The 14356-nt window shown below is 48.1% G+C and overlaps 1 pseudogene; it reads left to right on the plus strand.

The window, feature by feature from the left end:
• The first annotated feature begins 12262 nt into the window (after positions 1-12262).
• LOC121053816 lies at positions 12263-14020 on the plus strand (annotated as a pseudogene).
• The last annotated feature ends 336 nt before the right edge of the window (positions 14021-14356 follow it).

Consider the following 14356-nt stretch of genomic DNA (forward strand, 5'->3'; position numbering starts at 1 on the left):
TATGTTAATAATTAGCGTAGCATCCCAGTTCATATTAAATTCTGTGTCTAGTCTCGTATCGGCTGTCAATCTCCTGTACGATAAGTTCTGGAATGGTCTGATCGGTCAATTAATCTTAAGACAGTCTTGGTTCAGTCCGATCTTTTAAGGTTAATTGGTTGATTGAGCTGTGCAGTGTTTATCCTGCTTCCGACTCAGCCGATTGGGCATATTTATAACTGTCATCATGAAATTCCTATAAAGCCAATCGTCTAGTCTATCGGCTAGGGTCCTGCAATGGTATCGGCTGTTTGGCCGATAACGGTTTCGAGGTTAACTGTTTTCTATGTTATATCTTATTAGTTACAGGATCAAACTGACTGGCACGCCCAGTATCTCTAAAAGTTAGGTCCTGCACTGGAATGGTCTAAGATTGATTCCCAGGCCTACGTGTGTGACCATTGATTGTTATTTTCAGCGTCAACACATTTTTGGCACGCCCAGTGGGACCGTGTCAAGAACCCAATTCAGCCACGAACCAGTCAAGCGTCTGTCAAGTTAAGACACCAGCAATGGCAGCGGAGGAGGTCAGTGCCGAGAACATCCTCCTCGTCACCTGGGAGAACCTCACCGATGAACAGCGGGCCCTGGTGTAGCGGCACATGGATAGATTCCAGAAGATGTGCCTCGAGTTCTTCAGCATGACTAAGGGAGGCCCGGTGCAGAAGTCTCGACTTCCGACACCTGAGTCGGAGCCAGGGAAGAACAAGGAACCACCCCTGGAGAACCAGCCAAATCTACAGGACATGGTAGATTCCGCAATACACCATGCACTCATCAACCAATCGAGGGTGCTGGTGAATACCCTTTCGGGATTGATTCGACAGGTGGCCGAATGGAGCTCCCAACGGGGGATCACACCAGAGGGGGCCTAGATACTTCCTAGATGGGGAAAGACCCAGTTATCGGCAGTACAAAGATGAGAGAGATCCAAGGGATGAGGAGCCGATACCGCAACATCCCCGCATGCAATTGGAAGAGATCCCGGAGAGGCCAAGGTAACCCTACTAGGAGAGGACTCTGCCAAGGAACGCTCGACACGCTGATCCGTACTACCGAGACAACCAACAGTACCAACCACCTTCAGCATAGCCCGACCCAGCACCCAGGGGGCAATTCAAGGATGAGGATTGGACATACCGGATAGCAGAGGTCATACAGGAGCACTTTGGCCCAAGGCCAAGGGAGCAAACAACTATGTATCGGTGCCCATATCCTGAATGGTTTGAAAGGGTGCCGCTACCACGTCGGTACAGGGTACCGGATTTCTCTAAGTTCTCAGGGCAAGATGGTACATCAGCCATCGAGCATGTCAGCCGATTCCTGGCCCAGTATGGCGAAGCATCGGCTGAAGACGCATTAAAAGTGCGCTTTTTCTCGCTCTCACTGTCCAGATCAGCCTTTACGTGGTTCTCGTCCCTGCCACCGAACTTGGTTCGGAGCTGGGCTGACCTGGAAAAGCAGTTCCATAAGTACTTCTTCGCAGGAGTTGAAGAAATGACGTTGACCGATCTCACCACAGTCCGACAAAAAATAGACGAATCGGTCCATGACTACATCCAGAGATTACACAACGTGAGGAGCTGATGCTATCGGCTAAACTTAAGCGACCAGTAGTTGGCCGAACTGGCATTCTAGGGCTTGCTCGGCCAAATTAGGGAAAAGTTCTCGGCCTAGGTGTTCGAGAGTTTGGCACACCTCGTGCAAAAAGTGTTAGCTCATGAGGTCCGATACCAAGAGGCCAGGAAAGTCAAGTTCCAGCGCCGCGTCGCCTACCTAGCTAAAGACTCATCGGACTCCGACATGGAGGAATCTGACATAGGTTTGGTAGAGTGGACCAGAAATAAAAAACCGGTGAACTGTCCCTAGGTCAAGGGGGCAAAAGAGACAGAGAAGTTCAACTTCGACGTAAACAAGGCCGATAAGATCTTCGACCTCCTGCTACAAGAAAAGCACATCCAGCTGCCCGCGGGACATGTCATTCCATCGGCTGAAGAACTGAAGAAGAAAAAATACTACAAGTGGCACAATTCTGTCTCTCACCACACAAACGACTGCCAGATATTCCGGCGTCAAATTCAAGTGGTGGTCGAACAAGGCCGTATCAAATTTGAAGAAACCAAGAAGCCGATGAAGATAGACGGCCATCCGTTCCCCGTCAACATGGTGTATGCTGACATCTGCTGCGGGTCAAGCAACGGTTCGAGGAGGCGCCCAGGTACAAACAATATCACCTCCACGTCAATGATGAACAGGTACCATCGGCACTACGAGAGAAGCCAATAGCACGACAAGCAATCCCGATACGATGATCATTGGGACTGTCCGTTCTTCCAGTACTGCTGGGAGGAGAGGATATGGCTGCCGTCCAAAAGAGACTATCCAGAATGCAACCTCGAGGAGCAGGATTACACCAGCCGATAGCCGCGCTCTAGGAGATCAAGGACGCCACCACGATCGGCGGCCCTCGGGAGTAGAACTATAAAGACTACAATGAAGAGGAGATCGGGCAATACTACGAGGAGCAGCCACCGCAGACGAAGCCCAACCAATGGGGTCCCAGTGGCCTATTCACTAAGAACCAGAAGAGAAGGTTGCATCGGCTCCGCCAACGCGAGTTACAACAACAATAGGACCAGGAACAATCGCCGGCACCCAAGAGGACACGTAGAGAATGGCGCATCAAGTCAGAAGTCCACAAACCATCGGCCAACGTAAACATGGTAGTTATACTGCTAGCAGAATACAAGGTCGATTGGTCTGACGACGAGGTACAAGAAGCAACAGCCCAGCTCGTACTGCCTCCACAACTAGCCGTCTTTGAGAAGCCGGCAGAAAAAGACCATCGGCACCTTCGACCGCTATACATCCAGGGGCACGTCGACGGAAAGCCGATGGCCAAGATGCTAGTCGATGGAGGCGCAGTAGTAAACTTGATGCCGTACTCCACCTACAGAAAGCTGGGCAGGACCTCCGAAGATCTTATCAAAACCAACATGGTGCTAAAAGACTTCGGGGGCAACTCGTCGGAGGCCAGGGGATGCCTCAACGTCGAGCTTACAGTCGGAAGCAAAACGCTGCCAACTACATTCTTCGTCATTGATGTAAAGGATCCTACAACCTACTCCTCGGGCGAGATTGGATCCATGCTAATTGCTGCATTCCTTCCACCATGCATCAAAACTTGATACAATGGCATGGAGATCAAGTGGAAGTAGTCGCGGCCGACAGGTCTGTAAACATAGCCACAACGGATCTCCCCACGTGGGAGGCAAAGGGCTATGAATACATCTCCAGAAAACCCTGGTCGGGGCAATTCCTGAGCGTATCAGACACTGGGATCTAGTCGATACGTGATCAGGAGTCCCAATGAATACCCTGACCAGAGCAGTAGATGACTCAGATGGGAAGCTAGGTCAAGGATTCATGTCGGTCGATAAGTTAGAAGAGATAGACATAGGACCTGGATATAGGCCAAGGCTGACATACATAAGTGCAAACTTGACCCCGAAGTTTCGGGAAGAATTAATAAAATTATTGAAAGAGTACATGGATTGTTTTGCATGGGAATATCACAAGATGCTAGGTCTAAGCCAATCAATCGTCGAACATCGGTTGTCGATTAAACCAGGTTATCGGCCCTTCAAACAACCACCGAGACAATTCAAACCCGACATGTATGAACCGATCAAGGCAGAAATTACTAGGCTATACGATGCCAAGTTCATTCGGCCTTGTCGGTATGCAGAGTGGGTATCCAACATTGTCCCAGTACTTAAGAAAAATGGCAAACTACGGGTTTGCGTGGATTTCAGAGATCTAAACAAGGCAACCCCAAAGGATGAATAGCCGGTAGCCGACCAGTTGGTGGACGCAGCCTCAAGACACAAGATGATAAGCTTTATGAATGGCAACACTGGTTACAATCAGATATTTATGGCGGAAGAAGACATCCATAAGACTGCTTTCAGATGCCCGGGGGCAATCGGCTTGTTTGAATGGGTCGTCCATGACGTTCAGACTCAAAAACGCCGGAGCGACTTACCAAAGAGCCATGAATTATATCTTCCATGACCTGATCGGCTCCCTGGTAGAAATCTACATAGAAAATGTGGTAGTCAAATCTGGAACAGTGGAAGAACATCTGGGCAACCTTCGGCGCGTACTGGAAAGAACAAGGCAATATGGACTGAAGATGAATCCGACCAAATGTGCCTTTGCTGTGTCGGCCAGAGAATTCTTAGGGTTTATGGTACACGAGAAAGGAATCAAGATAACCCAAGGATGTCTCCAAGGGATAAACGACACTCAACCCTCGGAAAACAAAACAAAATTACAATCCTTGATCGGCAAGATTAATTTCATTCGGAGATTCATATCAAATCTATCCGGAAGAATCAAACTCTTCTCTCCGTTACTGAAATTAAAAGCTGACCAAGAATTCTCGTGGGGGGAGAGTCACCAGAAGGCGTTCGACAAGATCAAAGAATACTTGAAGAACCCTCCAGTTATCTATCGGCCACTATCGGCTCAGTATTGATACAAGAGATAGAAGGCAATGAGAGGGTGGTATAATATCTGAGCAGAAAACTGTTAGATGCTGAAACCAGGTACCCAGAGGTCGAAAGGTTATGCATGTGCTTGTACATTTCATGCACCAAATTAGGGCATTACTTGTTGGCGGCCAAATGCATGGTAGTGTGCAAAGCCGATGCGGTAAAGTATATGCTATCGGCCCCAGTTCTGAAAGGAAGGATGGGTAAGTGGATTCTGACATTAACAGAGTACTGAAATATGAGTCAGCCAAGGCGGTAAAAGGACAAGTGATTGCTGACTTCATAGTTGAACACCACAAGGAGGGCAATTACGTCGAAGTCGTGCCTTGGATAGTCTTCTTCGATGGATCGGTCTGCAGGCACGGATGTGGCATCGGCCTGATGAAAATCTCGCCTTGGGGGGCATGCTTCAAGTTCACATACACCATCAAGCCGTATCGGACCAACAACCAGGCCGAGTACGAAGCGCTGATCAAAGGGCTGGAACTGCTGAAGGAAATATGGGCCGAGGTAGTCGAGGTCATGGGAGATTCCTAGTTGGTAATCAAGCAATTATCCGAGGAATACGAATGCAGAGATGATGTCCTCAAGTCCGACCATGAAGCGGCTATGGAACTGCTAGGAGATTTCAAGCATGTCACGCTGACCCATATTCCTCGAGAACAGAACGCCGAAGCAAATTCCCTCGCCCAAGGAGGGTCGGGTTACCGACCAATGAGCTCGAAAACAGAAGCAAAAATAACACAGCTAGAGCAGACACAAGAAGCGAGCATAGCGTGCGCAGAAGCCGATGACTGGTGACAGGAAATTATCGACTATCTGGAAAACCCGTCGTCATCGGCCAACAGGAAAATTAGGTGTAAAGCGCTCAAGTATGTACTGCTTGTAGATTTGTTGTACTATAGGACGATTGATGGAGTGTTGCTGAGATGCTTAGACAGAGAAGCCAAAGTAGTAATGTACGAAGTGCACGATGGCGTATGTTGCACACATCAATCGGCCTACAAGATGAAGTGGTTGTTCCAGAGAGTAGGGTACTATTGACCGACCATGCTGGAGGATTGCTTCACATACAACAAGGGCTGTCAAGATTGCCAAAAGTTTGGAAACGTGCAGAGATCCCCAGCATCGGCTATGAACCCGATAATCAAACCTTGGCCGTTCAGGGGCTGGGGCATCGACAGATATATCCTTCGTCAAGCAAAGGGCATAAGTTCATACTGGCAGCTATGGATTACTTCACCAAGTGGGTCGAAGTCATACCACTAAAGAGGGTAACTTCGGTCGATGTGATCAATTTTATAAAAGAACACATTATATACAGGTTCGGAATTCCTCGGACTATAACCACCAATCAAGGATCAGTATTCATCTCAGAGAAGTTCCAACAGTTTGTTGCCGGTATGGGGATCAAGCTACTCAATTCATCTCCTTACTACGCTGAGGCTAATGGATAGGCAGAGGCCTCAAACAAGAGTTTGATCAAGCTAATAAAAAGAAAGATAGCCGAGCAGCCTAGGAGATGGCACAGTTCGCTAGCCGATTCGCTCTGGGCTTATCAGATGGCATGTCACGAGTCCATCCAAGTTCCACCTTATCAGCTGGTATATGAGCATGAAGCAGTACTCCAATGGGAAAATAACATCAGCTCTAGGAGGTTAACCTTGCGAGATCAATTGATAGCCGATGAATACTATAACCTCATGATGGATGAGTCAGAAGAAGTTGCCCAATCCCGGTTGAGGGTGCTAGAGAAGATAAAAGAAAACAAGACTCGAGTATCAAGGCACTATAACAAGAAGGTCAAGTCAAAAACATTTGAAGAAGGTGAATTGGTATGGAAACTGGTCTTGCCGATCGGATCCAGAGCCAACGTTTTTGGCAAGTGGTCACCGAATTGGGAAGGACCCTTTCGGATTTACAAGTGTGCGCCTGGAAACGCGTATATGTTAGAAGGACTGGATGGCAAAGTGTTTGGAAGAGTGTTAAACGGGAAATATCTAAAGAAGTATTACCCGAGCGTACATGATCGGCTAAACCCGATTAACATAGAAGTCGGTACAATCAAGTATCGCCTCAAGATGGCCGATGTTGATACATCGCCCTTAGACCAAAATTCATCACAAATCAAGGCAGAAACAAAAGTCATGGCACAAAAGCAGAAGCTATATTAATCAAGAGAAGAGGTTGCCAAAGGCCGACAAAAGTATCAAGTAATACTGACAAGCCAACTACAGAGGAAAGGTTAAATAATTATAGGCCCAGGTGTTTCTTCAGGGCGGTAATCGCACGCAGGCGAACATTATCGGCCTCCCGGATAGTCCTCAAGTCGTCGGTGTCAGTCCCAACGATTGTCTTCAAGGATCGGTGGCTGTGGAAGGCAACCTGGACAACTAACTTTAAGGTCTACTCTTGGGCGATGATGATCGATGGCAGATTGGCTAGTTTATCTCCCTCAACAGTGAGGCATGCCACAACTTGGGCTTGCTACGCTTCCAAAGCAGCCTTCCTTGACTGCAGGTCGGCGATCTTGGCCGATATGGCTGGCGCAGCCGACTGGAGTTCATCTAGCTTGGCCTTCTCAATGACGGCCTTTTCCCGATTGGCTTCTACCCTTGCTTGGGCTGCAACTTGGAAGGCACGGTCTTTGATCCGTCAGCGAGCCGTCAGCACGGGAAGTCGATGAATTTCAATGTATCCCGCTAGGGCGATGGCGTCGATCAGATCATCGGGTAGCTTTTCTTGCACTTCCTCGATTCTCGATCTGATCGGGCGAGCGTCATTGATCAGTGCATCGATCGGGTAGTCTAGCCTGGCCAGGATGTCTTGAAGAAATGCTTTGAGATCAGCCGACAGATGGACAGGCTCGCTAACATCAGCTTCAGAAGAATCTAGATATTGGCCAACGTCAAAAGAGAAGAAATCCCCCAAGTCCTGAAACAAAAATGGCAGGTAAGGCAAAACCCAAAAAAAGCAAAGGGATGAGCTGAAGAGAAGTTTCCTGTGCCATGGAAGCAACATCGGTTGGCTGATTAGGCGTACTGGTAGACAAGGAGGCTACCTTCGTGGTGACCGTCGGAACCGGATCCGTATCGACCATTGGAGTTGGTAAGATGGGGACGTCGGGGAGCTGGTATGTTAAAAGAAGTAAGGTAATAGCCGAGAATATAAGCTAGGAAGGTCAGAAAAGTAATCAAAAACTCACCTGTGCCGACGAAGTAGTCTGTCGAGAAGGCCGATGAACCACAACCTTTCTCTTTGTGCTAGATCTTAGAGCTGGGCCGGTCCCCACGGACGTAGAAGCCGGGTTTGCAGGAGCGGATATTACACCGGTAGCTAGAGCCGAGCAGGTGACGTCTGTTGGTGCAGGGATGACTTGACAGGGGACTGTAGAAAAAGAAAGTCAGAAAGACGATCGGCTGAATAAAGCAACAGCTATAGTTCAAGAAGCAATTACCTGACACAGCGGAAAGAGATAGGAAATCACTTGCTGGCGGATCTCGGCATCGGAAACTTCTTCAGCGGCAGCGTCAATGGCGGCATCCAATTCAGCCGATAACGCAGGAATTGGCGAAGCTACTGCCATCGTCCTGGCCTTCTTCTTTTTCGGGGCCAAAGTGACCTTCTTACTCCTAAGAGGCCTCTTGGCCGGACTTGGTGGTCCCGAGAACTTCTTGATGTATTCACTTGGGGAAGGTGCACCGTGGCCCGAGGAGAGAGCCGATGAAGAGTATTCAATCGGTTTACCACTTCTGCTGACAGCAGGGATAGCGAGAGTAGGCTGCGAGATGAAAGGTTAGTAGTCATAGAGAAAGTGTGTCACAAGTAAAAGAATGATCTCTGCATGAGAGGTACCTCAGACTCGGAGTATTCATAGTCGGAGTCGATCCGGTTATAGAAAAAACCGACTACTGTCGAAAAGAGATGCTGGTGTAATTCCCACCAGCTGACGTAGAGGTCCAACATCGTGTTTTCGAAGGAGAAAGAGTTCATTGATCCAAATGGGATCACTTCAGCTATCTTACTAATTCTGTCAAATTCTAAAGCCGAAGTCACGTGGCCCCTCATCTTGATCTTGCCAAGGAGGACAAGATCGGCTGGTAGTTGACCACATCCAAGCTGGCGCACTGCGAGGGTTGGATGGTAAAATTCATACGAAGGTCGGGCTGATCGTCCAGTATGGAAACTGACTGGTATCAGACAAGGGGTGAGGGCAAACGCAAGGTTTTCCGAAGAGCACTTATCGGTTGATACTTCTTCCTATCTGAATATGCTATGGACTTCGTAGTCTCTGGAGTCCGGCTATGCGAACCATACGCAGGCGTTGGATTCTGGTCCAAGATAGCACAGCTTGAAAATGTGAGCCAACCGAACTGAGGACATGCGGTGGCTAGGAAAGGAAGAGACCACTTCGCCATATGACATGCATCTTCGGGTCTCTGCTGGCTATGATTCCAGGTAAGATAAAGAAGGAAAGCTGCGTTGGTTGAATGTCGATAGTTCTAGAACCCTGGAAAGGTACAACCGAAGCCACATTTGAAGGAACCACTAGGGCCCAGCAATATGGTCAACTGGCTGGCTGATGGATAGTTTGCTAGATACTTGGTGTAGCAAATGATAGACTGCCCCAAGAAGATACTGACCAAGGGGTAGGGTCCTTCCGTTGGCCAGGCATTCAGCCAAGTTTTCCATATTAGTGGTTGGGCCTAAGGTTTGTCCACAGAACACAAATCGCTCCAACTAGAGATTAAGGAAGGCACTGTGCTCTCTATGATCGGTTGTTCCAGAGTTCTTGTGGTGGGCCTCGATGTACTTTGACCAGCCCCCGATGTTCTTAGTTTGATGCCGATGTTGGAAATTCCCTCTGAGGTTCAAAGGGTTGACAGGAGGCATGATATTCAGGCCAGTTAACATCAATACATCCATGATCGAGGGCTGGTGTGAGTATTCCATGGCCAAATATGAAGGCGTTCAGGGCATCAGACTAGAAATATGACGCTGCTGCGAGGAGAGGTTCATCCTTTTCCATTTCGGATAGGCTGAGTCATATGCAATAGCCAATATCTAATTCCTCCCACTGGGTACCGTAGCTCTTGTATATCCGATTGTACCAGTTCCTCCAACCACTCAAGGGGGTGGGGAAGGATCTAAAAGACTGGGTCCAATCGGAGGTGTTCAACTGGGCATTCTTAAAAGGGATCCGATTGGTTTCAAAACAGATGATTTCAGTTGGGTCAGGGTTCCCCATGGGCCCAAGAAAGTAGAACCTAGGGTTTGGGCTAGGAATCATGATCTAATTTTTGAGTTGCTGGAAAAGAAAACAATGCAGAAGAGTAAATCAGATATGGGGCCGATTGGTAACATAGCATATAGGAGCGATGAAGGAAATTCGCTAACAATAAACCCTACATTCAGAAAACAGGGTATTTAATGGTAGAAAGCAAGGATGGGACCAGAGTAGGGATTTACCTCAGGAACCTTGTATGACGTGTCGGGGGATGAACTCACTGAGGCCATGGTCACCGGTGGAGGCTTGCAATGTCGGGATGACGATGAGCTCGTCTAGCGGCAGCGGGATGCTGGCGGCCACGTACAGAAGATCCGAGCCTGGGGAATGAAATGAGTATGATGAATGCAAGAGTAGGGATCGCCGGAGCTCGAGGAGGAAGGAGGCAATGGTTAGAAGTGGCTAAGTCTAGAAAGGGCGGAAGTTTATAACGCGAGCGAGTAGAAAGTGACCGTTAGCACAGTGCGCCAAAACAGGGGATCCGTTGAGGCTGTGCTGTTGCCTCAGAGAGAGCCCATAGCAGAAATCGGTTACAAGAGAAGGAAATTTCGGAACAATGAATTATTCCGAAATTGGGGGGCATGTGTTAACGCCAAATTTTGGCAAATAGTCATTATTGATTGAAACACGGTTGAGGACCGAATCAGATGAGAAGGCTCGAACCGGCTGGAGATGGGAAGCTGGATGTGGTGTGATTGCAGCCGATAGAGTCTGAATCGGACAAGGATAAGAGTCTGATTGGGCCCAAAGCTTGGATATAGGTTCGGTGTTTAACCGTGAGTACGTGTAGTTTAATTAGGTTTATCTCAGAGTTCGTCTAGGATTCTATTATTTAATTAGAGTCCGGACAATATAAAGTTAGTTAGTAGCGGGTTCTTATCCGGTTAGTTATTTCCTAGGGCTATAAATATGTGTCCGGGGTCCTTGTAAATTATCTCTAGATGAATCTAACTTGACACATCACCTCAAATCTTCGGCTTGCTTGAGCTTTCGGCGCGGGGTTTCTAGTTCGTCGAAACCCATCGATCAACTAAGACAGAACTGTCTCTATTAAATCCGATCTTCTGCTTGGTTGATCGGCAGGTTGAGCTCTATTATTACTTTAATTTGTTTGGTTCATAGGGGCTTATCGCTGGAGTTCTAGCCAACATTACCTTGAGTAATCCGCTAATTGGCTTGTTAGTCTCGTGGATCTTCATGTTTCTATGGTTATATCATGCTGAATTGCATACTGTCTCGGTTAGGTTAGATCTATGTATGTTTGGTATGATCTGTCCGTAGAAGCTTGTTCGATCGGCTGAGCCTAATGAATTGGTCGGTGAATTACGTTGGTTTGCCACCTGGTTATTTACATATTATAATGTTTAGCTGCTATCATGTATGATTACGCCTAGATCTGTATTTACATATTATAATGTTTACATATTATGTCTAGCATGAGTGTTCATGAAATTGGTCATTATTGTTTTATGTTAATAATTAGCGTAGCATCCCAGTTCATATTAAATTCTGCGTCTAGTCTTGTATCAGCTGTCAATCTCATGTACGATAAGTTCTGCAATGGTCCGATCGACCGATTAATCTTAACATTGTCTCGGTTCAGTCCGATCTTTTAAGGTTAATTGGTTGATTGGGTTGTGCAGTGTTTATCCTGCTTCCGACTTAGCCGATTGGGCATATTTATAATTGTCATCATGAAATTCCTGTAAAGCCGATTGTCTAGTCTATCAGCTAGGGTCCTGAGACGGTATCGGTTGTCTGGCCGATAACAGTTTCAGGGTTAACTATTTTCCATGTTATATCATGTCAGTTACAGTATCAAACTGACTGGCACACCCAGTATCTCTAAAAGTTAGGTCCGGCACTGGAATGGACTAAGATTGATTCACCACCGCTCGCCGCGTCCCGTCGAGCCCCCTGTCCCCGCGCCATTGCCACCCATAGCCGGCACCTTTTTATCCTCTTCCTTACCGGGAAGGCGCACTTCTCTTCTTCTTCTGGCCTTCACCTCCTGCCCGGCCCGGAAATAGAACCCAGCCCCCTTTCTGATCCATTCATTTCTGCAAGCAGGCGGGATCCAGAGCTAAGCCCCCTCCTATTCGAAGCCGGGTGTGGCCTCGCCCTTTTGCTCTTCCTTCGGTTTGGCTCCACGAAGGCGCTGCCTAGACAAGGAGCCCCGCTCATATTCAAAAGTTGCCCAGCTTTCAAGACGATGATAATAAGTAGTTAGGCTGCCATTTTTCCAATATCATGGAATAGCATGGCCCGGGGCTAAGGTAACTCCAGTGGGAGAGCCGTGTTATGGGTGACCTTATTGCACGGTTCAGAGAGCACTTGTGTATGTGATGCAAGTGAACGTGTACGAAAAAGCTGTCGTAAAGTTTCGTTGTTCGTTCCGTAGTTGACCCTATCTATGTTTCTACAATGGCCCAAGAACACGCTCATTCTTCAGCCGTACAGAGACTTTTGAATTGTGAGGTACCATTACGAGCTTAATATATACGAGTGTTATTCTGTGAAATAACTCAAATTTCAAATCATTCACTTGCTTCAACTACTCATGCTATGGATGTGGGAGCATCAACTCCGTTCCTTTGGGCTTTTGAGGAGCGGGAGAAATTGTTGGAATTCTATGAAAGAGTCCCGGGAGCCAGGATGCATGCCAGTTTCATACGACCTGGTGGAGTGGCACAAGATCTGCCTCTTGGCTTATGTCGAGATATTGATTCCTCCACACAACAATTTGCTTCTCGTATCGACGAATTAGAAGAGATGTCAACCGGCAACCGTATCTGGAAACAACGATTAGTGGATATTGGTACTGTCACTGCACAGCAAGCAAAGGATTGGGGATTCAGTGGTGTAATGTTAAGAGGTTGTGCAACATGAAGACATTGATAGCAATATGGGGGGAAGTTCCCATCAGGCAACAACGGTTCTGCCTGACCCTACAAAAGCATGGATATGTTGTCAGTGAAGATTTTGTGTGAGGCCGTGGAGACAGCGTACCCAGGGCTGGGGTGAGCTGAGGGGGGACAGCGTAAGTGAGCAAATGTGTGTAAGCCCAGTCAAAGATTCCTATTCTAGGCAGGGCGGGCCATCAACCTTCGAATGGTGTTGGTCCTACGGACCGTGAACGGATTCGCCTCTGGCCTCTGGGCACGTTGGAACCGCATGAGTTCACAGGGGTGGAGCACGGTCCGCCAAAATCGGCATAGGTTAGGTGCTATTGATGGAACATGGTAAGCCCATCTTTCCCCATATGAAAGTGCTGCGGGCACATAGAGATGTGGGTAGAGGAAGTCTCAAAAAGTGAAGGCCGAGCTGTAGGTCACGTGACCTGCACCGAAAAGGTGGCTGACTGGGCTTTCTCCTGGATCAAAGCAGATCAGCTCGCCAAATTCGTCGATCGAATCGGGCGCCCTGGAACGTCGAATGAAAATACATGGTCTTTCTACAACCCTATTTATATGATAGGCCTGGTCCCTTTCCCCCTATCCCTCCCTTATGTTTAGGAGCGGGATCTGCCCAAGAACGACCTGTGGTGGTACGGAAGGCACGGACTCTGCAAGCGTCCCGCACCCTCTAAGAAAGAAACTCCTCAACCATTACAAGATAAAGAAGTATGACGCTCTGTGTCTGACTCTATTGGTCATAGTTCCTTGCTGTTGCGGCCGGTGCTCGTTTGTGCGCGTGTGAACCACCAGTTCATAAGGAAAGATGCCTCTCGTGGCATCTGAGAATGATTCGAGCCGTATGAAGGGAAACTCCCACGTACAGTTTGTTTTGGAGGGGAAGGAGCCCGATAGGGTCCCCCCAATGACTTGGCCCGGGCCTAAGTGAAAGTGAAAAAGTGAAGTGGTGGGCCTACCCTTCCCAACCTGGGGTATGCTGGGATTCGTGAAGAGCAGCACCTTACGATGTTCATGACCAATCAGATCTTGACGTACCAGTAGGTACCAGAGGAGATTGCTATGATCGTTACTGTATCCGTATCGAAGAGATGCGACAAAGTGTTCGGATCATTGTGCAATGTCCTAATCAAATGCCTAGTGGCATGATCAAAGCCGGTGATCGTAAGCTATGTCCTCCATCATGATCCCGAATGAAGCTATCCATGGAATCGTGCGCCGTGTGAAATGCAGATCATCGTCGTTCTTAACTAAGACTCAGGTTAAGCTTCGTCTCGGAACCGTCGTGGGGTTAGGAGTAAAGCATCCTGAGGTTGGCGCATCTCGTTGGGCGTGGAGAAGCATTGGGAACCCCAATATCTTTCTTCGGAGCAGTTTCTTTTCCCGTCCCCTCGCCCCGGCATAGCGCTTCGCTTCCGGTTCTTCGGAAGAATCAACTGACTTCTCCCTTCTTCATTGATCCGGGGGAAAGGGAACCGTCTACCAATTGGGAAGCTAGACATCATGGTTGTGGCTTGATGAGGATAACTAAGCTGACACGCCGGAGTTGGCTGCTGGCACAA

Source organism: Oryza brachyantha, chromosome 3 (genome assembly GCF_000231095.2).
Source record: "Oryza brachyantha chromosome 3, ObraRS2, whole genome shotgun sequence".
In the NCBI taxonomy this organism is placed as follows: domain Eukaryota; kingdom Viridiplantae; phylum Streptophyta; class Magnoliopsida; order Poales; family Poaceae; genus Oryza; species Oryza brachyantha.